This window comes from Bos javanicus, chromosome 25, assembly GCF_032452875.1.
Source record: "Bos javanicus breed banteng chromosome 25, ARS-OSU_banteng_1.0, whole genome shotgun sequence".
Lineage (NCBI taxonomy): Eukaryota > Metazoa > Chordata > Mammalia > Artiodactyla > Bovidae > Bos > Bos javanicus.
The window spans coordinates 33,891,164-33,915,014 of NC_083892.1; the positions used below are offsets into that span (position 1 = coordinate 33,891,164).

At 50.0% G+C, this 23,851-nt stretch overlaps 1 protein-coding gene across 9 annotated transcripts in view; it reads right to left on the reverse strand.

Moving 5' to 3' along the window:
* Positions 1-23,851, reverse strand: part of HIP1 (huntingtin interacting protein 1) — a 136,551-nt gene that overhangs the window by 71,115 nt on the left and 41,585 nt on the right. Inside the window, exon 1 of one of the 9 annotated variants that reach the window (XM_061401937.1) lies at positions 6,014-7,427. The exons of the other annotated variants lie outside the window; for them this stretch is intronic. The gene's annotated coding sequence lies outside the window, so the exon portion shown is untranslated. Of the gene's footprint in view, positions 1-6,013; positions 7,428-23,851 lie in introns of those variants that run through there. 9 annotated transcript variants of the gene reach the window in all.

A 23,851-nucleotide genomic window follows, 5' to 3' on the forward strand; every position in this document is an offset into this window, starting at 1 on the left:
TGGGAGCCAAAACTACTGAGGACCCAGCAGCCTGGAGCCTGTGTTTCACAGCAAGAGAAGCCACTGCAACGAGAAACCTCTGCACTGCAACAAGAGAAAGCCTGAGCAGCAACGAAGACCCAGCATAGCCATAAGTAAGTAAATAATTTCTTAAAATAAACAAAATGTACCAAAAGTTCAGGAGCCTAGCCCTCCTCCTCAACTACCGCACCCGAGGCCAGGGCACTCACGGCCACTTCCCCTCGAGAGCTGAGAAGTCAAAGCGTGGGCAGAAAGTTGTACGAGACAGAACCAGAGTCTGCTGACTCAGGGGGCAAGGCTGACATATGTACAGGGCAAAAGGGATGACGGCCAGGACCCTGGGTGATGGCACCGGGAAAATCGCCATCCGGCGCTAAAACTGCTGACACAGATCTTTGAGCTGGCGGGGCCAAGCAGGCACGGATTTGGTAAGAAGACTATTTCCCAAAGAATCCAGCTTGGGAGAAATCCAGCAAAAGAAAAGCTATTTCAGGTCCCAGAAAATGAGGCGCAACCAGTGCTCCAAAGAGAGGTCACGATAGAAAGTTAATGAAATGCTCATTTCAAAACAACTTCCGCCTACCCATGGTATGCAGGTCCCACGCTTATCTTGGCACTAGTAAGGACCATCTCCAGGCACTGGGGCTACAAGGGGTGTGAGCCTGTTGGCCAGTGGAGCACATTCCAGTCTGACTGTTCAGTGGAGACTGCCTCACTTACGAGACACCTGTGGATTATTTTTAACTTGGACCCTCACGCCCTGCCCTCAGTTATCTCTCCTCCCCCATTCCTCTGGCCCTGCTCCTGACAGATCCACTCAACATCCTCTAGCCAGCATGCAGTACCACGCTCCCAACTGGAATGTCTTCTCTTCTCACTGAATCACCCATTCAGTCAGCATCTACTGGGCGTCAAGTCTTTTCATCAATGACATTGCTGCTCCCTGGACTCAAAGCACAGCTTAAACACCAACTCTTTCAGGGAGCACCAAGGTATAAAGCTTTGGACCCCATATCCTGGGAACTTCGCTAGCCCCACAGAAACGGGGATTGCCCCTAGTCTGGCATAAAAGTGCAGGTGGTTCCTGAACCAATCCCAGGCTCTTGTGACCTTGCTGGGGTTTTTGTTTTCTTTGGCTGCACTGGGTCTTAGTTAATGCTTTTTTTTTTCGGTCGAAAGGCATGTGGGACCTGATCAGGGATCGAATTTGCACCGCCTGCATTGGAAGGCGAAGTCTTAACTACTGGACTGCCAGGGAAGTCCCGACAGTGTGCTTCTGCGTGCGTGGCTTTCTCTGCCTAGAATGCCCTTACCTTCCTAACCCTCTGGGCTCGTTCCTTCCCCTCCTCCAGTTTTCTCAGTTAGCCCCCCTCCTCTAGTGCCAGGCAGAGTACCTCCCTCTCCCATGCTAGCACATCCCACAACTGGACCCTGTGCATTTTATCTCAAGTCCTGTAATTACTTACTGCCCCACTAGACTGAGCTCACTCAGCAGAGGTCATCCTAAAAGAAAGACTACTCTACACCTTCAACTAAAGTTTCAAGATTTTATTTATTGCCTGAATGAATGAGCAACAATATTAATAATTATGGACTGGTGGCAGGGTGGTAAAGAATCCTCCTTCCAAAAAAAAAAAAAAAAGAATCCTGCCAATGCCGGAGACTCAAGAGATGCAGGTTTGATCCCTGGGTGGGGAGGATCCCCTGGAGGAGGGCATGGCAACCTACTCCAACATTCTTGCCTAGAGAATCCCATGGACTGAGAGGTCTGGCAGGCCACAGTCCACAGGGTCGCAAAGAGTCAACACGGCTGAGCAATCACATGCACACTTCTCAGGGGCCAAGAATTGTAAACATGTCATCCTAACCCCTCCAGAGTCGGCAGACACCAACTGATCTTCGAAAGTTAGCTGATGTACAGCAAAGTCAACTAACCTGTCCACGGTACTAGAGTGGCATCAGGACTCAGCCTCCGGCCTTTGTGACTCCAAAGCCCCGGGTCAGCGTCTATGGTGGTCTCAGGAAACCAAGGTCACCTCTGTGTGCAGGGGTGGGGCTGGCTCCCACTCCCACTTACAAACAGGCCTCCGCTGCTGTGATCACCATCTTACCTGCTCACAGCAGTCACCTCCACATCAAAGACTCACTAGAAACCAGGGAATCTAGAGGAGACAGGGGTTTTGTTTTGTTTTTTCCTTCTTCGTAAATGGCTTAATTTCTCTGGGGATCTGGGAAATATGAATTTTGTCTGGCTTCCTAGATTCTTCGGTCCAGGGGCAGCTGCCAGACCACGTGCCCGTCTGGCTTTGGACTGGGACCTCTTGGATCCCAGAAAGGAGACACAGGTGGAGTGGAAAAAGCTCTTCAAGAAAATCACCCAGCTGTGTATGGGTGGGGGGTAAGGGGTGGGAATGGTCGGCAGGGAGGACTGGTCATCTGTGAGCTGGGCTGTCTTAAAACGCATGTGGGGACTTTCCTGGTGATCCTGTGATTAAGGATCTGCCTTGTAATGTGGGGACATGGGTTCGATTCCTGGACAGGGAACTAAGATCCCAACTAAGATTCTACATGTTGCAGAGCAACTAAGCCTGTGTGCCACAACTAGGACCCATCACAGCCAAATAAATAAATACTAAAAAAAAAAAAAATCCTGCAGGTGCATCTGAATTTAGTCCCTGATCGGCAGAGTGACTTTAGAGCCCACTGAGGACGGGGCAGGAGGAAAAGGGGACGACAGAGGATGAGATGGCTGGATGGCATCACCGACTCGATGGACGTGAGTTTGACTGAACTCCAGGAGATGGTGATGGACAGGGAGGCCTGGCGTGCTGCCATTCATGGGGTCGCAAAGAGTCGGACACGACTGAGTGGCTGAACTGAACTGAACTGAACTGATACATAATATTTATTTATTTATTTGGCTATGCAAGGTCTTAGTTGCAGCCTGTGGGATCTAGTTCCCCGACCAGGGTCAAACCCAGGCTCTCCACATTGGGAGCGTGGAGCCTTCGCCACTGGACCACCAGGAAATCCCCTCAAGGCTATTTCAAGGGAGAAAATAATCCAGGTAAGAGTGTTCTGATAATGATGAAATGATGAAAAATTCACTCAGTCATGTCCAACTCTTGGAATTCTCCAGGCCAGAATAGTGGAGTGGGTATTCTCTCCCTTCTCCAGGGGATCTTCCCAATCCAGGGATCGAACCCAGGCCTTCCACATTGCGGGTGGATTCTTTACCAGCTGAGCCACAAGGGAAGCCCAAGAATACTGGAGTGGGTAGCCTACCCCTTCTCCAGGGGATCTTCCCGACCCAGGGATCAACCCAGGTCTCCCGCATTGCAGGAGGATTCTTTACCAACTGAGCCACAAGGGAAACCCAAGAGTGTTCTACAACCACAAATGTCCAGGTGTCCTCCCACGCAAAGCATTTCCAGGAAATCTGCCTCCCCTCCTTGATTCCAAATCTTTCAACAGACAACTCGGCCATCCTCAGCTCTGGGTCCCAGGCATGTTAACACCCATCCCCAGGGGCCTGCGCATAAACTGAGAATCCCACATGTGTCTGAATTAAACGGGAACCTCATCTGGACAGGACAAAATCTTTGTGTTTGGTGACAATAAGAAACAGCAATCAGATGGAAAGTGCTTCCCAGGTGGTGGGAAGAAGAACCTGCCTCCCAGTGCAGGAGACGTAAGAGACGCAAGTTCGATCCCTGGGTCAGGAAGATCTCCTGGAGGAGGGCATGGCAACCCACTCCAGTATCCTTGCCTGGAGAATCTCATGGATAGAGGAGTCTGGCGGACTACAGTCCATGGGGTCTCAAAGAATCGGACATGACTGAAGCGACTTCTCTTACACACACATCAGGTGGTAAATCAAAAACTCTTTTTCCCCCTAAGCATTTTTTAAAGAGGCAAATAACAGATGTCCTTCCCCGCTGCCACTTGGCTGAGGCCAACATCAGCTCTGATCCCTGATCTTATTCCACAGGCTGTCCTGAGAAAGTGGCTGGTCCGTGATGCTCAGCTCAGTTTGAGAAACTATGCTTGGTGGTACCTAAAGCTCACTCCACCGAAACTGCTCCCCAGTGTGAAAAGGAGTTTGCCTTTCACCTGCAGCCCATCACACCACAGGTGTGGAATCACAGGTCTCAGAACTGTTCCCAAAGCCTGAACCAGTCTCCAGGCTGGCAAGGACTTGGGGGCCATGCTTCTCCAGGGTCCCCCCTCCAATGGCCACGAGGTGTGCTCTCTCATCTGGAAGTGGATTCTGCCACAGGATGGACGCTCTGCTGTAAGGCAGTCCTGGCCAGCCAAAACCCCGCCTCCCAGAGACCCCCAGAGTAGGTAAACTACACCTTCCTCCCAACAGCCCTCAGTTGTCCATCAGCCTTCTCTTTCACTGACTGGACTACTCATTTCACGAGGCTGACATCCTCCTCACTGCCCTCTGATCAGTCTCTAGGTCAGACGCCTCAAACCTTCTCTGACACTAACCACAGTAAAAAGCACATCTTACAAGGCAGATCGCTGTGTGTGTGTGTGTATACAACCCAATCAATTTCATGAACCGTCTTACATGGAAGACATTTGGATGTTTTCTGGTCTGTTTCACTCTTTCAAAAGCTTGGCTGCAACCCACTAAACCGATATTTTGTGACCCAGAACTGAACACGCTGCTCTGGTTTCACCAAGCCAGTCATCCATGTCCAGCTTTGACTGATTATTCAGCTTGGACACTAAGCTTTCCTTTCCACGCAGCTATTAGCTGATGTGAGCTATGGGTGGAGTCCTGGGCATCTTTTTACCCTGGGATCTCTCTGGCTCAGCGCTTCTCCATGCCTCTCCTCCATCCAGCAAGTCTGCACGAATCTCAGGAGACAGCAGGTCAGCCTGAAGCTAATTCCTGCCCTGCCATCAATATTGTTCACTCAGGACACCTAGATGTTTTTCTCCACTTTTTTCCTGACCTCTTCCCATCTTCCTGATGTGTAAACGGGAGCGTTGTTGCTGTTGTTGTTTAGTCGCTAAGTTGCGTCTGACCCTTTGTGACTCCTTGGACTGTAGCCTGCCAGGCTCCCCTGTCCATGCGATTTCCCAAGCAAGAATACTGGAGTGGGTTGCCACTTCCTTCTCTGGGATAATCTTCCCAACCCAGGAATCGAACCCATGTCTTCTGCATTGCAGGTGAATAATTACTGCTGAGCCACCTGGGAAGCCCCTAAGCTGGAGGATCCCAGGAATCAGAAATCTGACATCTGAAGCAGGCAGCCAAGATGCATAAAGACACCCCAAGCTTTAGAAACAGCGATACGGGCTTCCTTGGTGGTCAGAGGTAAAGAATCCGTCTGCCAATGCAGGAGACATGGGTTTGATCCCTGATGCGGGAAGATCCCACATGCCCTGGTGCAACTAAGCCCGTGGGCCACAACTACTGAGCCTGTGCTCCAGAGCCCAAGAGCCACAAATACGGAAGGCACAGCCTGTGTGCCTTAGAGTCTGTGCTCTGCAACAAGAGAAGCCACCGCAACAAGAAGTTCGTGCACCGCAACTAGAGAGCAACCCCTGTGGCCACAATTACAGAAAAGCCCGAGCAACGAAGATCCAGGATGGCCCAAAACAAAAATAAATAAACAAAATGATATATGTATATATATGCATGCTAAGTCACTTCAGTCGGGTCTGACTCTTTGCGACACTATGAACTGAGCCCACCAAGCTACTCTGTCCATGGGATTCTCCAGGCAAGAGTGGGTTGCCATTTCCTTCTCCAGGATATATATACGTGTATACACACACACACACACACACACACACACACACACACACACACACATATATATATAGGCACGCAGTCCACATAAGCGCTAAACCCTTCTTCCTAGATCTTCTCCCCTGGGAGACCAGAGGCCAAAAGCCACCACCTCCAGCTCATCATTTTAGATAAGCTTCTGTCAGCTCTAGAATCTGGTCCCTAAATCTTTTTCCTTACCCTTTATCGACTTTGTCACCATTTTGGTGATGTGGAGGACTGGGGGTACCAGATCTGGTTCCAAGACTTCCCTTTTCTGAACGTCAGTTTTCTCATCTGTAAAGCATGATTAATTCTTTCTGCCCTGCGTTTCTCCTGGAGTTGTGGTGAGCAGGAACACGGGTGGAAATGCTCTGTAAGCTGTACAGCACTATAACGCAAATACAAATTGTTATATAAACTATACCACCTTTTGTTAGGAACTTGGGACTTCCCTGGTGGTCCAGCGGTTAAGAATGGGCCTTGCCAATCAGGGGAACTAAGATGCCACGTGCCACGGAGCAATTAAGCTGGCGTGCCACAACTGCTGAGCCTGCAGGATGCAACAAAGTTCTTGCATGCTGCAACTAAGATCTGACAGAGCTAAATAAATACATAAAACTTTTTTAAGAAAAAGAATTGATACTACTCAGCCACAAAAAAGAATGCATTTGAGTCAGTTCTAATGAGGTGGATGAACCTAGAGCCTGTTATACAGAGTGAAGTAAGTCAGAAAGAGAAAAACAAAATCGTATGCTAATGCGTGTATATGGAATCTAGAAGGATGGTACTGACGAATCTGCTCGAAGAGCAGACACAAAGTTAGGGAACAGACTTAGGGAACAGACTTATGGACAAGGGCAGCGAAGAAGAGGGGGAGGATGAGATGAATGGAGAGAGCAGCATGGATGCATATATACTAACATATGTAAACAGCCAATGGGAATTTGCTGCATGATTCAGGGAACTCAAACTGGGGCTCTGTCATAACCTAGAGGGGCGGGAATGGGCAGGAGGTGGGAGGGAAATTCAAGAGGGAAGGGACATATGTACACCTGTGGTTAACTCATGTTGATATATGACAGAAATCAAACCAATATTATAAACCAATCATCAATCAATTAAAAATAAACAAATATTAAAAAAAAAAAAAAGAATTGACAAGTGTTGCCTCTGCTCTGGCAATTACAGCACTGTGCATTTCTGCTCTGTGTTCAGTAAAGGCACAGACCTCATTATCAACTCTGGGTTAAACTGTCGGGTTAAACCAGTTCTCCCTTGGCCAGATATCTGATGTTATCAAAAATTCATCAGGTCACAGCAGCTGGTGAATCCACTGTCCCCAGTCATTTTTACTGTCATTCAGAAAGATAACTAGACCTGGGAGAAGAGGTTCCCCAAAGCAAGTCAACTGAAATACAGCCCGAGTTCAGCTTTTTAGGCCAATCAAGAAAATAAAGGCTATGTTGGAGGAGGGGGGAATCAGAGTCATCTTAGATGAGACTTTGGGAACTTTCATTGGGCTTCCCCGGGTAACTCAAACAGTAAAGAATCTGGCAGATTCTTCTCCTAGAATGCAGGAGATCTGGGTTCGATCCCTTGGTCGAGAAGATCCCCTGGAGAAGGAAATGGCAACCCACTCCAGTATTCTTGCCTGGAGAATCCCATGGACAGAGAAGCCTGATGTGCTGCAGTCCATGGGGTCACAAAGAGTGGGACACAACTCATAACAGCCACTACACATGGAGGACTTACTATGCTAGGTCCTGCACCTTGAAGAATTATTTCCAACTTTGATGAGGATGCTCAAGGATCATTTTACACATGAGGCTAAAAGGTTAAGAAACACACTGAAAAGGGATAAACTATAATCTGCTTTTTCTCATTCAGTGATAAGCAAGGAAATTCCAAGGCTCATTCAAGGATGTGGCTGCAATGTTGGGTTCGAGGTCTACCCTGGAACTAAGGACCCCCAGAATGAGAACTTTAAACCAGAGTGGGGTTTTCACAGTCAGAACAAATAGCTACTCTGGCCTTCAGCAGGAATGGGAAGCAGATGCCAACTCCCTGGGGTGGGTAAGGTTCTTCTTGCTCCACAGTCCAGGGTCTGTGCTCTTTACAAAGAGCCGAGAACAATTGTTTCTGGGCTGGGAGCTTGGCTGCTCAATGATTAATGAGAATCTAGTATCACTTTTGTTTGGACCCTTAACTAAAGGAGGAAAGAGGCAACATATGTGCCTCTCCTGTGCCCAAAATTCTCCAGAGGTTACCCACTGCTGACAGGCCAAGGTTGGAATGCCTTGGCTGGCATTCAATGCCTTTCTGCTTGGACCTTAACCAGCGATCTCAACATTTTCTCATCTCAGAACTCTGTCCTCAGCCTCAACCAATGGGTTCTGCCCATTTTTCTTTCTGCAACTCTGCGCACTGGTAAGGAACACCCCTCACTACTCTCAGCAGAGCTGAAACCATTCAGCCTTGAAGACCCAACCCAGGATCTTTCTTCCAGATTCTGTAGCCCCTCTGTTCTCAGAGCTCACAGCTCTCGGAGCTGAGAACTTTTGATCTGGGTCTGCACTCTCTGGACCCCTCACCTAAATGCTAAAGGCCAGAGGAGCAGGGAGGCCATACATTATGTTTCTGTCTCCTTCACACGGTACTTGCTATAGAAAGACAGGAATTAAATAAACGCTGTTGCATTCAAAAGGGGATGGATGGGGGCTTCCCTGGTGGCTCAGTGGTAAAGAATCCACCTGACAATGCAGAAGACACAGGTTCCATCTGTCATCCAGGAAGATCCCACCTGCCTCGGAGCAACCAAGCCTGTGTGCCACAACTATTGAGCCTGTGCTCTAGAGCCCAGGAGCCGCAACTACTGAGCCCACGTGCCACAGTTACTGAAGCCCAAGTGCCCTGGGGCCTCTGCTCCGCAACAAGAGAAGCCACCGCAATGAAAAGCCTGCACACTGCAACTAGAGAGAAGCCCCTACTCGCCACGACTAGAGAGAAGACAGCGCAGCGTTGAAGACTCAGCACAGCTAAAAATAGAGTAAAAAATCAAATTACCTTTAGAAATAAATAAAATGAAGAGGGGATGGATGGAGGGAGGTGGTAGTGTCTGAAGTGGACGAGATCTCCAGAGACAGAGGTCCTTAAACCCTGCAAGGTGGTCTTCAGAGACCAGGCTTTGGAAAAAGAATCTAAGCTCGAGGACAGAAGGAAGCTCAGAGGTGATCTGTTGGCAGCCATTGGTCTAGAACTCTAGGTTCCCTGTCCTCCTCCCTACCCCCACCTCCTCCACAGCCTAGACAGGTGACTCTGGTCTGGTTAAGACACCTCAAGGAAAAGGCCTTCTACCTTCCCACCCCTGCAGGTGCACAGAAGACTGTCAGAAAGGTATAGCTAATAGTTAGCCAAAGAAAATAAGCTTTTATGGTACACTCATAGGGAACGGTGGTCTAGCCTCTTGGCCCTGCCCCACCATGGGCAGTTATGCGTTCTCAGATGAGGATGGGAGCCAGTGAGGCCCCTCACCCGGGGCCCCGGCCCCAGGGGCAGCACTCAGTTTAAGCGTGGTCTCCTGCTGTGGGAAGGAATGACTCTCACCCACCATCTCCTCCTCGCCCACAGTGCCCTACCTAAGACTGAATGCCAAAGGCCTGACAGGGCCAGGAACTCACCTGCCTTCTCCAAAGTGATGGTTACTTTAAAAGAGCACTCTGGAAAAATAGCTAGCCTAATTCTATACAAGATGAACTGAACTTACAGTACCTTCTCTTCCCTAAGGTACCAGCAGATCCAGAACCCCGTCTCCCCAGACACACCCCAACCCAGGTCCTTTGCGGAAGCCCTGGGCCCCCCACGAAGCACAGGATATCAGGGGATACCTCTCCAGCCTGACAAACCTGCCCCAGCTCTCCAAGGCTCCAGGGGAACTCCTCCCTTCCGAGTTCCCCAAATCACATCCAGCTGCCGCCCCTCCCCGCACCGCCCCCCCGCCCCGCCCCAGCCCCAGGTATGCTCCTCAATCAGTCAATGATCAAGGTATTCAGCTCCTTTGGTGCCTCTGGAGGAGTAGGGGGGCGGGAAGCCCTGGGAGACAATCAGTTTCACCAGGGAATCACACGCTTAAGAGGCAGGGGATTGTCTGCTGCCCCCCAGGCCAAGGCAGTTGGGGGTCTACAAGCAAGCGTCTAGTCTAGAACACCACTCCAAGGATTCTAAGCCAAGGATTCTACCCCTGCCCCATCACCCTCTAGGATGGTTAAAGCCCTGGCTTCTGCCCTCCCAGGCCACCCACCTGTGCCCCCCTGCTCACTGGCTCAGTCCAAAAAAATCCCCCTAAATCTGAAATCGGCGTGAAGCAGGGGGGCTCTGGAGAAGCTAGGAAGAACCCCTTCCCGCAGCCCGGGCCTCCCACCACCAGGCTGGTTCCCCCGTGTGGGAGGCGAGCTCCACGGCCGTCTCTCCCCGGAGTCTTAAGCGATGTCTCCGGGGCAGCCCTGGCGGCAGCGCGGCGGGAAACCGGGGAGCCCAGCCGTGTCCGCCAGCCGCCTCCACAGCCCTGGCCCCGCTCCCTCCTCCGGCACGCCTGGAGTTGGGGCCAACAGCAGGATCAACAATACAGAAACTTTCAATGGATCCAGCCGACTGGGAGGGAGCGGGGGAAGGAGGGGGGAGGGACGGGGACGCCGAGGCTCCAGGGCAGTGGCCCCGGCTCCTGACTTACCATCTTGTTCACATCCATGACGGAGGCTGCAGGGGCGCCCCCCGCCCCTGGAGATCCCGCGGGCCCCGAACGCTGCTCCCGGCTAATTGAGCCTGGATGGTGCCATGCTGCGGGGAGGGCGGCCGGCGAGGCCCCCGCGGACCGGGGAAGGCGGCGGCGGCGGCGGCAGGACCGAGACTGGTCCGGAGAAAGGAAGGGGAGGGGGAGGGGGAGGGGAGGCGGGAGGGGGCGGGGGCGGGGGCGGGGGGCCGAGCCGCAGCGCGCTCCCGGGGCGGGGGAGGCGCGGCCCGGCGGAGCCCCGGGGGCCGGGGAATCCCGGATTCGGCTGCGGGCGCCCGGGCCTCCGCGACGGTGGCCGTGGCGGTGCGGGAGCTCCGGGGCGGGTGGAATCGGGGGATGGATTCCCGGGGCCGGAGAGCCTGCGGCCAGGGCGCGCGGCGAGGGTGTGATTTGAATAACAAAAGGGCGCTTCTCCGCTCCCCCCCAGGCCTGGGGCCGGGATCGCTGAGCCCGCAGCGAGGCCGCCGGGCCTCCGGGAAGTGTATGCGCGCGTGTGCGCGTTGGGGTGGTGGGATTAGGGGGACTCAGGAAGTGAGCGGGGGAGGCGGCTGTAAAGCGGGGGCGAGGACTGCCCCCACCCCACCCCGCGCACCGAGCCGACATTCCAGTGGGGGCAGGGGGTCCGCTCTGCCCCTCCCAACTTGGCTTCACTGGACAAAGGCAGAATTCAGACCTAGTGGTAGCCTCCTGCGGCTCATCCCCCCCGGGAAGGGAGGCTTTGGGCGGGGGACGCCCAGATGAGTCTAGGGTCTGCAAACAGATGGACGAATAGAAGGAAGTGGTACAGGTATCCCCGAAGGCTCGAGGTCCCCCTCCAATCCTGCCTGCAATGCGAGAAATTGGCTTCTAAATGAAGCTGCCCTGAGCGCAGGGCCCCCTCCCTTACTCAATACCTAGTCTGCCTACGAGAAATGGGAGACAGACGCCCCTCTGCAAGGAGATGCGGCTGGGGGTGGAAATGGGCTCCTGGCAAATGCTCTCTGGGGAAACAGGTCTCCAGAAAAAGGCTGGAGGCCCGACGCCTCTGGTTTCAACACAGGCTCCTCACTGGCATCCTTGGTTGAGCAGGAAGAAGAAAGCTTCCTACTAACCGAGTCAGCAGGAACCTGAGCCCACCGAGGCCAAGCCTACTTTACAGGGTAAGGAATCTGAGGCCCAGAGAGGGAGGTGACTGGCCCCAGGTCACACATTTGGCAGGAAATGAGGGCAAAAGAAAGCTCACCAAGGACTGTGTGCATGGAGCTAAGTTGACTCAGTCATGTTCGACTCTTTGAGACTCCACCAGGCTCCTCTGTCCATGGGATTCTCCTGGCAAAAATTACTGGAGTGGGTTGCCATGCCCTCCTCCAGGGGATCTGCCCACCTCGGGGACTGAACCCTCAACTCTTACGTCTCCTGCACTGGCAGGCAGGTTCTTTACCACTAGCGCCACCTGGGAAGCCCAAGGACAGTGCAGCCTCAGCCGCAAAGAGCTTTCATGCGCCCCTGAGCATCCAGCTTCTGAAATCCTTTCTACTGAATAGGTGATCACATGCATCTGCAACCCTCCTGACCCTCTGACCCACACCAAGGGGCTGAGGAGGAGCGCTAGTAAGTCCCCACTCCTGGCCCCAGGGCCTGCTGGGCTGAGTAGGGCAGCCCCTTCCCCTTCAAAGCTGAGTTCTCCATCTATGACATAGGGGCTGTTTCTCTGCCTGCCTTCTCGGGGGATGTGAAAACCCTGTGAAATAAAGGATGATATAGATAAGATACAAAAGCAGAACAGGAGGGTCAGGGGCTTTTGTCGCAGTGGTTATTTTTATTTCCCAGCTCCGGAGCCCAGTCCAGGGGCCCTCAGCTGCAGGAAAGGGCTCTCTGGGCTCAGGTCCCTCTGTCTAACCCCAAATGTGGACTGCACACCGGCTCTCGCACCCTACCCTACAGCTACTCTTGGCAAGCCTCTTCTGTACTGTGCCCCGGCCGGGGAAGACAGGAAGGCTCCTCTGGTTGGTGCTGGCATTCTGGGCTACATGGACCCTGCTACTGACGCATGTCCACAAGGGTGAACCCCAACGAGGTATGACGAGGCAGGAGAGAAGCATGTCACCACTTCCTCATCCTCCAACATGGACACCCAAGGGAGATCAGGGCCAGGTGAGCCAGCAGACACAAGCCACCTGACACAGAAATGAGTTTTGGATTATCTGCCGCCTGATTACGGAGAAGGCAATAACAACCCACTCCAGTACTCTTGCCTGGCAAATCCCATGGACAGAGGAGCCTGGTAGGCTGCAGTCCATGGGGTCACTGAGGGTCAGACACGACTGAGCAACTTCACTTTCACTTTTCACTTTCATGCATTGGAGAAGGAAATGGCAACCCACTCCAGTGTTCTTGCCTGGAGAATCCCAGGGATGGGGGAGCCTGGTGAGCTGCCGTCTATGGGGTCGCACAGAGTCGGACACGACTGAGGCGACTTAGCAGCAGCAGCAGCAGCAGCAGCCACCTGACTAAATGCACAACAGCCTGTTTAGCTTAGAAAAAAAAAAAGATATATTTCATGTTTAAAAAATATTATATATTTTTTAGCCTCTGGTGGTCCAGAAGCTAAGACTCTGTGCTCCCAATGCAGGGAGCCCGGGTTTGATCCCTGGTCAGGGAACAAAATCCCACATGCCACAACTAAAAATCCTGAGGGCTGCAACTAAGACCCAGTGCAGCCTAAATAAATAAATATTTTAAAGAAATATATTATGAACCCTTAGCTGGGGTTGATCAAGATCGCCCAATAGATTGTGACCCCTTAGCTGGCAAAGCTCATTTTCTTGTTGCTAAAATGGGGACAGTGGCACCTGCTTCACATACAGGTGGTAAGGGTTCAATGAAAGAACTTTCCCAAACCTTGCCTGGAGTAAGCTGAATCATCACCCCCACACCACCAAAGACATCAGGTCCCAATCGCTGGAACCTGTAGATACTACCCTACGTGGCACATAGGATTAAGGCAAGGATTCCCAGGTGGGAAGAGGACCTGGATTATCTGGGTAGACCTCTGATGGGGTCTTGTGCATCCTTGCAAGAAGGAGATTTGACCCACAGAAGAGGCAGAGATTAGAGAGATGCGGCCACAAGCTAAGAGATGCTGTCAGCCACCAGAAGCTCCAGCAGGCAAGGAGCAGACTCGCTCGTAGAGTCTGTGGGAAGAAGGGGTCCCCTCAACACCCTGATCTTGTCTCAATAGATTTTAGACTTCCAGCCTCCAGATCTACAAGAGAATCCATTTCTGTCGTTTGAGCTACCAAGTTAATGATCACTGGTTTCACTGGACACAGGAAACTAACACACTAACATACAACTAAGAAACTAACACACTGGGCAAAGGTAACGAGGGACAGTGTCGAGGCTCCAGACAGCGCCGGCCTCAGGGCTACCCTCTCTGCTGGACTTCTTTGCCAGGGAACTGCTCTTAAGACTAGCAGGAGCCAGGAGTAGCGGCTGTTCCTCTCCTGCTGCATTAGGGGCAGGGGACTTGCATTGCAAGGTGGATTCTTTACCACTGAGCCACCAGGGAAGCCCCTACTGTGTTCTTTCATCATCAGCTCCAGGTCACTGTATTCCGCTATCTACTGGACGTCCCTGATAGCTCAGCAGGTAAAGAATCCACCTGCAATGCAGGAGACCCCAGTTCGATTCCTGGGTCAGGAAGATCCACTGGAGAAGGGATAGGCTACCCACTCCAGTATTCTTGGGCTTCCCTTGTGGCTCAGCTGGGAAAGAATCTGCCTGCAATGCGGAAGACCTGGGTTCGATCCCTGACTTGGGAAGATCCCTGGAGAAGGGAAAAGCTACCCTCTCCAGTATTCTAACTGGAGAATTCCATAGACTGTAGAGTCCATGGGGTCGCAAAGTCAGACACGACTGAGTGGCTTTCACTGGACATCAACACCTGGAGGTTTCAGACTCACAGACTCAAGGAATCCAAAGATAGTATTTTCTTTTACCTCTGTTTTCACCATCTGCTCCTGTTCCACATCCACTTAGTTCATCAAGCTAGAAACATGAAGGTTGGCCTTAATCCCTCCATTGACAACTCCCACTCTCACCCCATCTAATCAGTTCCCATGTCCATGTGATTCTTTCTTGCCAATAGTTTCCAGTCTATATCTTCTATCCCAATACCAATTGCTCCTGCACTGGATAAGACTAAATCACAGCCTCCTAACTGGCCTCCCCACCCTCCGGTCTCTACCTGTCCAGTTCATCTTCTACACCTTTAATTGTGACCCCTTACTGGCCAACCCCAAATGGAATACAAAGCGAAACAAAAAACCCTTCTACAGTTCACCCAGCCTTCAAGGTCCTTACTCATCTGGCGTCATCACCCTCCATTCTGGCCACCTTCTCCCATCCTCTCCTGTCCACCCCCGTCAATGAGGTTCCAGTGAATCTCCGGATACTCCTGGAATGCCCTTCCCACCTTCTCAGTGTGGAAGATTCTTTCTTACCTTTTCTGACCCGTCTCAAATATCACCTTCTCTACAAAGGCATCCCTGACACACTAAGCAGCCAGTCACTCAGTGTCCCTTCCAGCAAGGGACAGCCTCTGGGTACAGCCTGCATCAACCCTGGATGGGGATGGTTCTTGCCCTGGGCTCTCTCTGCTCACTTGATTTCCCTCAGGCAGAGGTTGAGCCTCCCCGAGCAACCTACCCCATACTTACTTCCCTGCCTCCAGGCTCTCTTCAACCTAAATTCCACACCCACAACACTGTTCCACCCTTAACTTAAACTAAGATCATGGCTGCAGCCACAAAATGAATAGACATTTGTTCCTTGGAAGAAAAGCTATGACAAACCTCGCCAGTGTATTAAAAAGCAGAGACATCACTTTGCCAACAAAAGTCCGTATAGTCAAAGACATGATTTTTCCAGTAGTGATGTACGGATGTGAGAGCTAGACCATAAAAAGGGCTGAGCTCCAAAAAACTGATGCTTTCGAATTGTGGTGCTAGAGAAGACTCTTGAGGATCCCTTGGACTGCAAGGAGATCAAACCAGTTAATCCTAAAGGAAATCAACCCGGACTATTCATTGGAAGGTCTGATGCTGAAGCTGAAGCTCCAATACTTTGGCCACCTGATGCAACGAACTGACTCATTTGAAAAGAACCTGATGCTGGGAAAGATTGAAGGCAGGAGGAGAAGGGGATGACAGAGGATGAGATGGTTGGATGGCATCACCGACTCCATGGACATGAATTTGAGCGATCTCCAGGAAGTGGTGGAGGACAGAGGAGGCTGGCGTGTTGCAATCCATGGAGTTGCAAAATGTACAAAGTGCTGAATGGATGCAGGAAGTCAGGACGGAAGATGCAGAGAATGTGTCCTGGTGGAGGGTGACACCTACTGGAGAACTGTGATTCTGCAGCCTAGCCCTACAAATACCACACTGAAGAGTCCACTGAGCGGCTCAGGGCTGTGTCTTCTAGAGCACTGAGAGGTCATTAATTCCCAGTAACGAGGTTTAAGGGAGAAGGCAATGGCACCCCAATCCAGTACTCTTGCCTGGAAAATCCCATGGACGGAGGAGCCTGGTAGGCTGCAGTCCATGGGGTCACTAAGAATCAGACACAACTGAGCGACTTCACTTTCACTTTTCACTTTCATGCATTGGAGAAGGAAATGGCAACCCACTCCAGTGTTCTTGCCTGGAGAATCCCAGGGACAGGGAAGCCCCGTGGGCTGCCGTCTATGGGGTCGCACAGAGTCGGACACGATTGAGGCGACTTAGCAGCAGCAGCAACGAGGTTTAAACTATGCAGTACTTCCTACAAAATAGCCATATGTAATGTATGTTACTATGCTACCTGCTACTGCTAACAAGCATATGCAGAGAGCTGTAAACTTTGTAAAGTTTATAAATTTTTCAAAATGACTTTTTGTCCATTATTTCATTCAATTCAAGTAAGGCAGATAGAACATTATTATTGGCCGTGCTGTGCTGCTTGCAGAATCTTAGTTCCCCAATTAGGAATCAAACCCTGTGAAAAACCCTGCGATGATGAAACTTAAAAAAGTTGAAAAAGAGGGGCTTCCTTGCGGTCCAGTGGCTAAGACTCTGAGTTCCCAATGCAGGGAACCTGGGTTTGCTAGGCTTCCCTGGTGGCTCAGATGGTAAAGAATCTGTAATGTGGGAGACCTGGGTTCAGTCTCTGGGTTGGGAAGATCCCCTAGAGAAGTACTCTGGCCTGGAGAATTGCATGGACAGAGGAGCCTGGCAGGCTACAGTCCATGGGGTCGCAAAGAGTCGGCCGCGACTTTCACTTTCACTGGGTTGGATACCTGGTCCCACATGTTGTTACTAAGACCCGGTAAATAATTTTTTTTTTTTTTTAATGAAAAAGACAAAAAAAAAAACAAACCCTCAAGATACATAAGAGTTCCAGGACCTAGAATGTATGTCAGGATACTGGAGGGCAGGGAGGGCAGGGAACCAGGAAGCACGAGGGAAGGTGGGTGTAATGTTTTTTTTGGGGGGGGAGGGGTGTGTCATGCTGTGAATAATAATAGTAACTGATAATATCTGTTGAGTTCTTACCAGGTGCTGGGCACTGTGACAAGTACTTTACAAGCATTATTTCTTTTAGTTCCCACAACAACCTCCTATACTAAGTGTTTCTATTATTATCCATATTTTTACAGATAAGGAGGGAGGCCCAGAGAGGTTAAGCACCTTTCCCAGAGCCTCACAGCTAATAGTCAGGGGATCCAGGATTGAAGATAGGCAGTATATTCCAGAGTCCTTTACTCCAGATTCACACTGAATCATGCTGGGCACCTGGCACTGCCCTTCCCATGGGAAACCTGCCCTCACCGGGGTTGGCAGGAAATTTGAACTATGTTACTGTTAGTATGCATTTTAATTTATGGGGTTGCTTTGCTTCATTTTATTTATTTATGTATTTGGCTGCAATGGGTCTTAGTTGTGGCATGTGAGATCTTTAGTTGGGGCATATGGCATCTGCTTCCCTGACCAGGGATTGAACCTGGGCCCCCTTGCATTGGGAGTGCAGAATCTAAGGCACCGGACCACTGGACCACCAAGGAAATCCCACTTTTTCTTTTTTTATATAAATAAAATGAATAAGTATTTTATTTATTTTTGGCTGTGCTGGGTCTTCCCCCCACGGTGCATGGGCAAGCAGGGGATACTTCCTTGTGGTGCTGCTCTTGTCACGGCCCCGAGGCCCCAGAGCACTCGGGCTCGGTAGCTGTGGTGCCCAGGCTTTGCTGCTCCAAGGCATGTGGGATCTTCCTGGACCAGGGATCAAACCCATGTCCCTTGCATTGGCAGACGATTCTTATCCACTAGGCCACCAGGGAATCCTGGGACTCCTTTTAATGAAGTCATACAAAAGTTCATTTAGAATGCTTCTAGTCCTTAGAGTGGAGCCAGAATCATCATCATCTTCATCAGCAGCAGCAGCCCTCAGCATGATCTACCAAACCCCTCTTATGTAGGACACGATGCCTGGCATGGCAATGCCCACTTCTGAATCTGAGAAATCAGAGGCTGAGAAGCAAGACAGTGGCAGAGAGGGAAACGGAGGTTGTTATTGCTGGAAGTGGCTCTCTAACCTCACTGCATGCTGCAGTCACCTGGGAAGCCTGGGCCCCACCTCAGGGATGCTGATATAAATGGCCTGGGGACAGAGCCTGGGCATCTGCATTTTAAAGCTTCTCTTGGGAATGTGCAGATGTGCACCCAAGACTGGGGACAACTCAACCCCTGGCCACACAGCTCTGGCTCTGGAAGCCCCACCCCAGTCCTGGCTGAAATGAGGGGTACAGGAGACTAGGAAGTGTGGCACTTCCCTTCACACTTCTACACTGGGGATTCTGGAATTTTCCATCCCTTGGCCAAAGGTTCAACCTAAGTGGGGACCTCTGAACCCATTGACTCTGATAGATTTTTGTTTTTTTGGCTGGGTCTTAGTTGTGGCATGCAGAATCTAGTTCCCTGATCAGGGATCGAACCCAGGCCCCCTGCATTGGGAACGTGGAGTTTTAACCACTGGAACACCAGAGAAGTCCCGCCCCTGGTAGATTTCTTTTCCTTCTTTACATTGCCATTCCATCCCCCAACCCTTACCATCATTAAACACTGATCTTCCTCTCTATGTATTTTATATCACAGGGAAAGAGACCCCCAAGCATGGCTGAGCTATACGAGAATGCTTAGCACACCCCCAGAACCAATCCATTTTCCAAGAGAGACCCCTATGAGGAAGAAACATGTCCACTCTCAGGATGCTGCTTTAAGCTGGTAGGTTCTGGGCAACAAAGATGTGCTGGATTTCTAAAGCCTCTCCCATCAGCCTGTGGGTGACTGGCGGGAGTCAGGGGTCTGTTAGAAGCACAGAGACAGATGGGAGCCACTCAGCCAAGTCCCTGAGTCAGCAGACGGCCTGGAAACCTCAACGCAGGGGCCCAGGCTGCTCTGCTCCTGCCTGCCTGGCCCCTCCTGGGAGGCAGGAATTTGGGGCTCCCTCAGATGACCCAGTCAAGAAGCTGCCAGCCTCTCATTTGGAGGGGTTTTTCCACTGCTCCTTCCCCAAGGAGGACAAATTCAGGAATCTCTTAGCTGATGAGCAAAAAGACTTGTTCCGGGAGTGTGGACTGAGGCCTGAAGGTATCAACTCAGAGACGTCTGTAGTGACCAAGCACTGGCATTTCCGTGCTGGAGAGGGCGGCTGCTGGGTTAATTCCATGTTATTACAGCCTTACAGGAAGCCAGCCTGGCCCAGCTGTCAGCCAGCAGTGGTTTGTGGGCCTTGGGGGCAGAGGGAGGGAGGAGGAGGAGAGAAAGGAAAACAGCCCTCTCCCCCCACCCAAAATTGATCCAGAGTTATTTTTAGGTGCTTATTCATCCCACGCATTCCTTTTTAAGAGCCAGGACATGGACTCTGTACAAAAGCAGAAGGTAGCTGCTCAGGCAGGCAGATGGGGTAGGGGGCACCCGTGAGCACGGGGCCCTCGTGAGAAGGAGGGACAGTGAGAGGGTCTTCAAGGGCCGCCCCCCCACCCCAGTAAAAACACCCTAGGATTCTGAAGGCAGAGTCTGGATGAACAGAAGCTTTCCTGAATTCCCAAGTTCAAGTCCAGCTTCCGGTTTTCACTGCCACTTGGCCTTGGGCAGTTTACCTGGAAAATCACGAGACCCTGGGCTGCAACCCTGGTGCTGTGTGGCCTTGGGCAAGTCCCACAACCTCTCTGTGCCTCAATTTCCCCATGGATGAAAGGAAGCTAGTTAACGTAGGTTAAAAGGAGAATTGCCTAGAACTTCCCTGGTCCAGTGTTTAATATTACACATATGTACACTATTATAATATAGTGTGTATATAGTATATATATTGATATATCTAGTGTGTATATTATATGTTATTTGTATTTATTTCCAACAACTTGGTAATCTGGAAATAGGTGGAAATAGAATCTACCTGCCAATGGAGGAGACACAAGTTCAATCCCTGGTCTGGGAAGATTCCACAAGCCACGGAGCAACTAAGCCCATGTGCCACGACTACACATGAATAAATAAATTTTTAAAAATCACTCTTAAAAGAGGTTGTTATAATCAAGTGAAAAAGAACATATGGGAAGGTACTTGGGAAACTATTAGTGCCTATAAAATTTTCCAAGTTCCAGAAAAGTCCCTTTATTGCTAAGTTTATTAATAAATCATAAAACCTGTCCTCATGAGTCTAACAGGTTTTATCACCTAGGATCTCCTGCCAATTCTTGCCCCATCAACCTTCCTGCTCCTCCCTTTGCCCAGCTCCTGGAATCTGACTCAACGAGTGTCCCAGAAAGAGGCTCTGTCGTGCATAGCTGTGTGACTTGGACCAAGGCCCTTAACTTTATTTTGTTTAAAATATACATATTTATATATTTAGGCGGCATCGGGTCTTAGTTGTAGCCTGTGGGACCTAGTTGCCTGACCAGGGATCAAACCCGGGCCTCCTGCATTGGGAGCTTGGAGTCTTAGCCACTGGACCACCAGGGAAGTCTCTCCTTAACTCTGCCTAAGTCTGTTTTTCAGAGATGGTAGAGGGTTATGGAGAGGTTTCAAGGAGCTGATTGACAGTCAGGGCGTGGCATGTGTGCTCAGAGCCTATGGACTCTTAAGGGTCACCTCCAAGGGCTCCCGAGGGGCAGGGCTCAGTGACCAAACCGGATAAGCCAATCCCTGTCTTCAGTGGGACCAAACAGGGCTGAAATGTCACTGGCACCATTCCTAGTTAGACCTAGTGTTGCAGAGATCCTGGTGACAGTCACCCTGATTCCCATCTCTCAACTCCTTCAAGAAGAGACCTGGAGGCCACAGCTCTCAAATTTTCCCAGGGCATGGTGGTGGGGGGGAGTAGCTGAAATCATTTCTCTTTGTTTGGTTCACGCAGAAACCCCAGAAGGCTCTCCTCATGGCATCTCAAGCAGATGTGACTTGCCAATAGGTGGCTTATTCATTTTTTTCTCTTTTTTTTGGCTATGCCGCATGGCATGTGGGATCTTTGCGGGACCTTAGTTCCCTGACCAGGGATCCAACCCGCACCCCCTGCAGTGGAAGCTCAGAGTCTTAACCACTGGACCGGCCAGGGAAGTCCCCTGTCGTAGTCTTTGTTCTACATTTTCAAACCCATTTTTCTCCTTAAAGCTAGAGACGTCTCTTTAAAATAAAGCTCTTCACCATGTTATGTCATGCTGTGTTTTTAAAAAGTCTAGAGTTGGTACCAAAAGCACTGGGAAGGGAGGTAGGGCTCTTGGGGTTTGTTCCTGGATCACTGAGCAGATTGATGAGGCTAGGGCCTCTTTCTCTCTCTTGGCTCATGGCTGAATCCCAGCCTCTGGAACATCGCCTGTTACAGAGCAGTCACTCAGTAGAGAGTGGTTGCAGGCAGGAATGAATGCCTGGAAGAAATCAGTTCACCAGCATGCCAGGCTCCACTCTGACTGGCACATACTTTGGACTCTTCCCTCCCTCCTACTGGTGAGTGCCTTTGACTTTAGCAAAGGGCTTTCACAGCCAGATCTTCTGTCTCAACGTCCTGCGCATCAGGGTGCTGTTGCCTTTGACAGATGAGTAAACAAGACACACAGAAAGTAAGGGCTCACATAAGAAACAGAATTCAGGTCTCCTGTTGGATTCACACACCAGTATTAAGACTGACAACCCTAGACAGTATATTAAAAAGCAGAGACATCACTTTGCTGACAAAGGTCCACACAGTCAAAGCTATGGTTTTTCCATTAGTCATGTACAAATGTGAGAGTTAGACCATAAAGAAGGCTGAGCACTGAAGAATTGATGCTTTCGAATCGTGGTGCTGGAGAAGACTCTTGAGAGTCCCTTGGACAGCAAGGGGATCAAACCAGTCAATCCTAAAGGAAGTCAACCCTGAATATTCACTGGAAGGACTGAAGCTGAAGCTTCAATACTCCGGCCACCTGATGTGAAGAGCCAACTCATTTGAAAAGATCCTGACGCTGGGAAAGATTGAAGGCAGGAGGAGAAGGGGGCTTCTCAGAGGCTGAGATGGTTGGATGGCATCACCGACTCGATGGATGTGAATTTGAGCAAACTCCAGGAAATGGTGGAGGACACAGGAGCCTGGCGTGCTGCAGTCAATGGGGTCGCAAACAGTTGGACACGACTTAGCAACTGAACAACGTTAAGACTGCAGGCTCTTTCCATGGCTTCTTGCTGTCTTGTGACAGAATCAGGGGGAACCTTGCACTTCCCACGGTCTAGAGTGCATGTGTCCACCCAGGCTGACCTGCACTTGGTACCACCCTGTGCCAATATCAGTGCTTGGCTTTGGGAGGTGGGGGGAAACGGGGACAGGTGAATGTAAAAAATGGAGTAAGAACGAGGCTCAGGGACTGAGCGACTACTAAAATGAAGGAAATGACCTCTCCTCTGTGACCACCAAGGGAAAGTGTTAAATGTGGAATGACCATAGCACCCGGCAGCTCCCCTCCTGGGTATGTACCCAAGAACATGAAAGACAGGAACTCAAACAGACAGGTGTATGCCAATGTTCAGAGCAGCATTATTCAGAACAGCCAAAAGGAAGTTGCTGGTCAACAGATGAACGGATATATAAACCGGAGTATATCCATACGATGGAATATTCTTCAGCTATAAAAAGAAATGAAGTTCTGATTTATGATATGACGTGGATGACTCCTGTAAACTAATTCTAAGTGAAATAAGCCAGACCAAAAGGACAACTGTTGTATGATTTCGCTTATGTGAAATTTAGAATACGGAAATTTGCAGACACGGAAAGTAGAGTAGACATTACAGGGCACAAGGTTAGAGGGGAGAAGGGAACTCCTGTGTCATAGGTACAGAGCTTCTATTTGGAACGATGAAAAATTGTGGAAACAGTGACGACTGTTGAACAACACAAGGAATGTCATTAATGCCACTGGGCTGTATAATTTTAAGATTTTTTTTTTAAGTCTTCATTGAATTTGTTACAGTATTGCTTCTACGTTTTGGCTTTTTGGTTTCCAGGCATGTAGCCTCCTAGTTCCCAGACTAGGGACTGAATATGCGCCCCTACACTAGAAGGTGAAGTCTTAACCACTAGGCCACCAGGGCAGTCCCTAAACTGTATACTTAAAGCTGGTTAAAATGGAAAATTTATGTTTTATAAATTTATATCCATATATAAATTTATATTTATATATATAACTTATTTATATGTTTTATATATATTATATGATCAAAAAAATTTTTAAAGGATAAACACTTAAAACATGACGTAGTAGTACAGCAGTAAACGTATGGGTCAGTGAAATGGAACAGCAAGTCTAAAAGCAAAGCAGACTCTTCAGGAGGTACCAGTACAATGGAAAAAGAAAAAAAAAAATCCCCCTGCTCCAGGGTGTGTGGGATCAAATGTAAAAAGCAAAACTTGTTAGAACTTACTCAGAAGAACGGAGAAGAAAATACAGAAAAATCCGTTTATACCTTTAGCAATGAGAATACCTTCTTAGGCAAGACATGAAATGATGACACCAAAAAAGAAACATTTTTCCTGTGGTGGTACAGTCTTTGGGCAATCTGGCAGGATCTAATAAAATTTCAAATATACGTAAATATACTTATATCTTCTAACCCACAGGTCCCCAACCTCCAGGATCTAATGCCTGATGATCCGAGGTGAAGCTGATGTAATAATAATAATAGAAATAAAGTGCACAA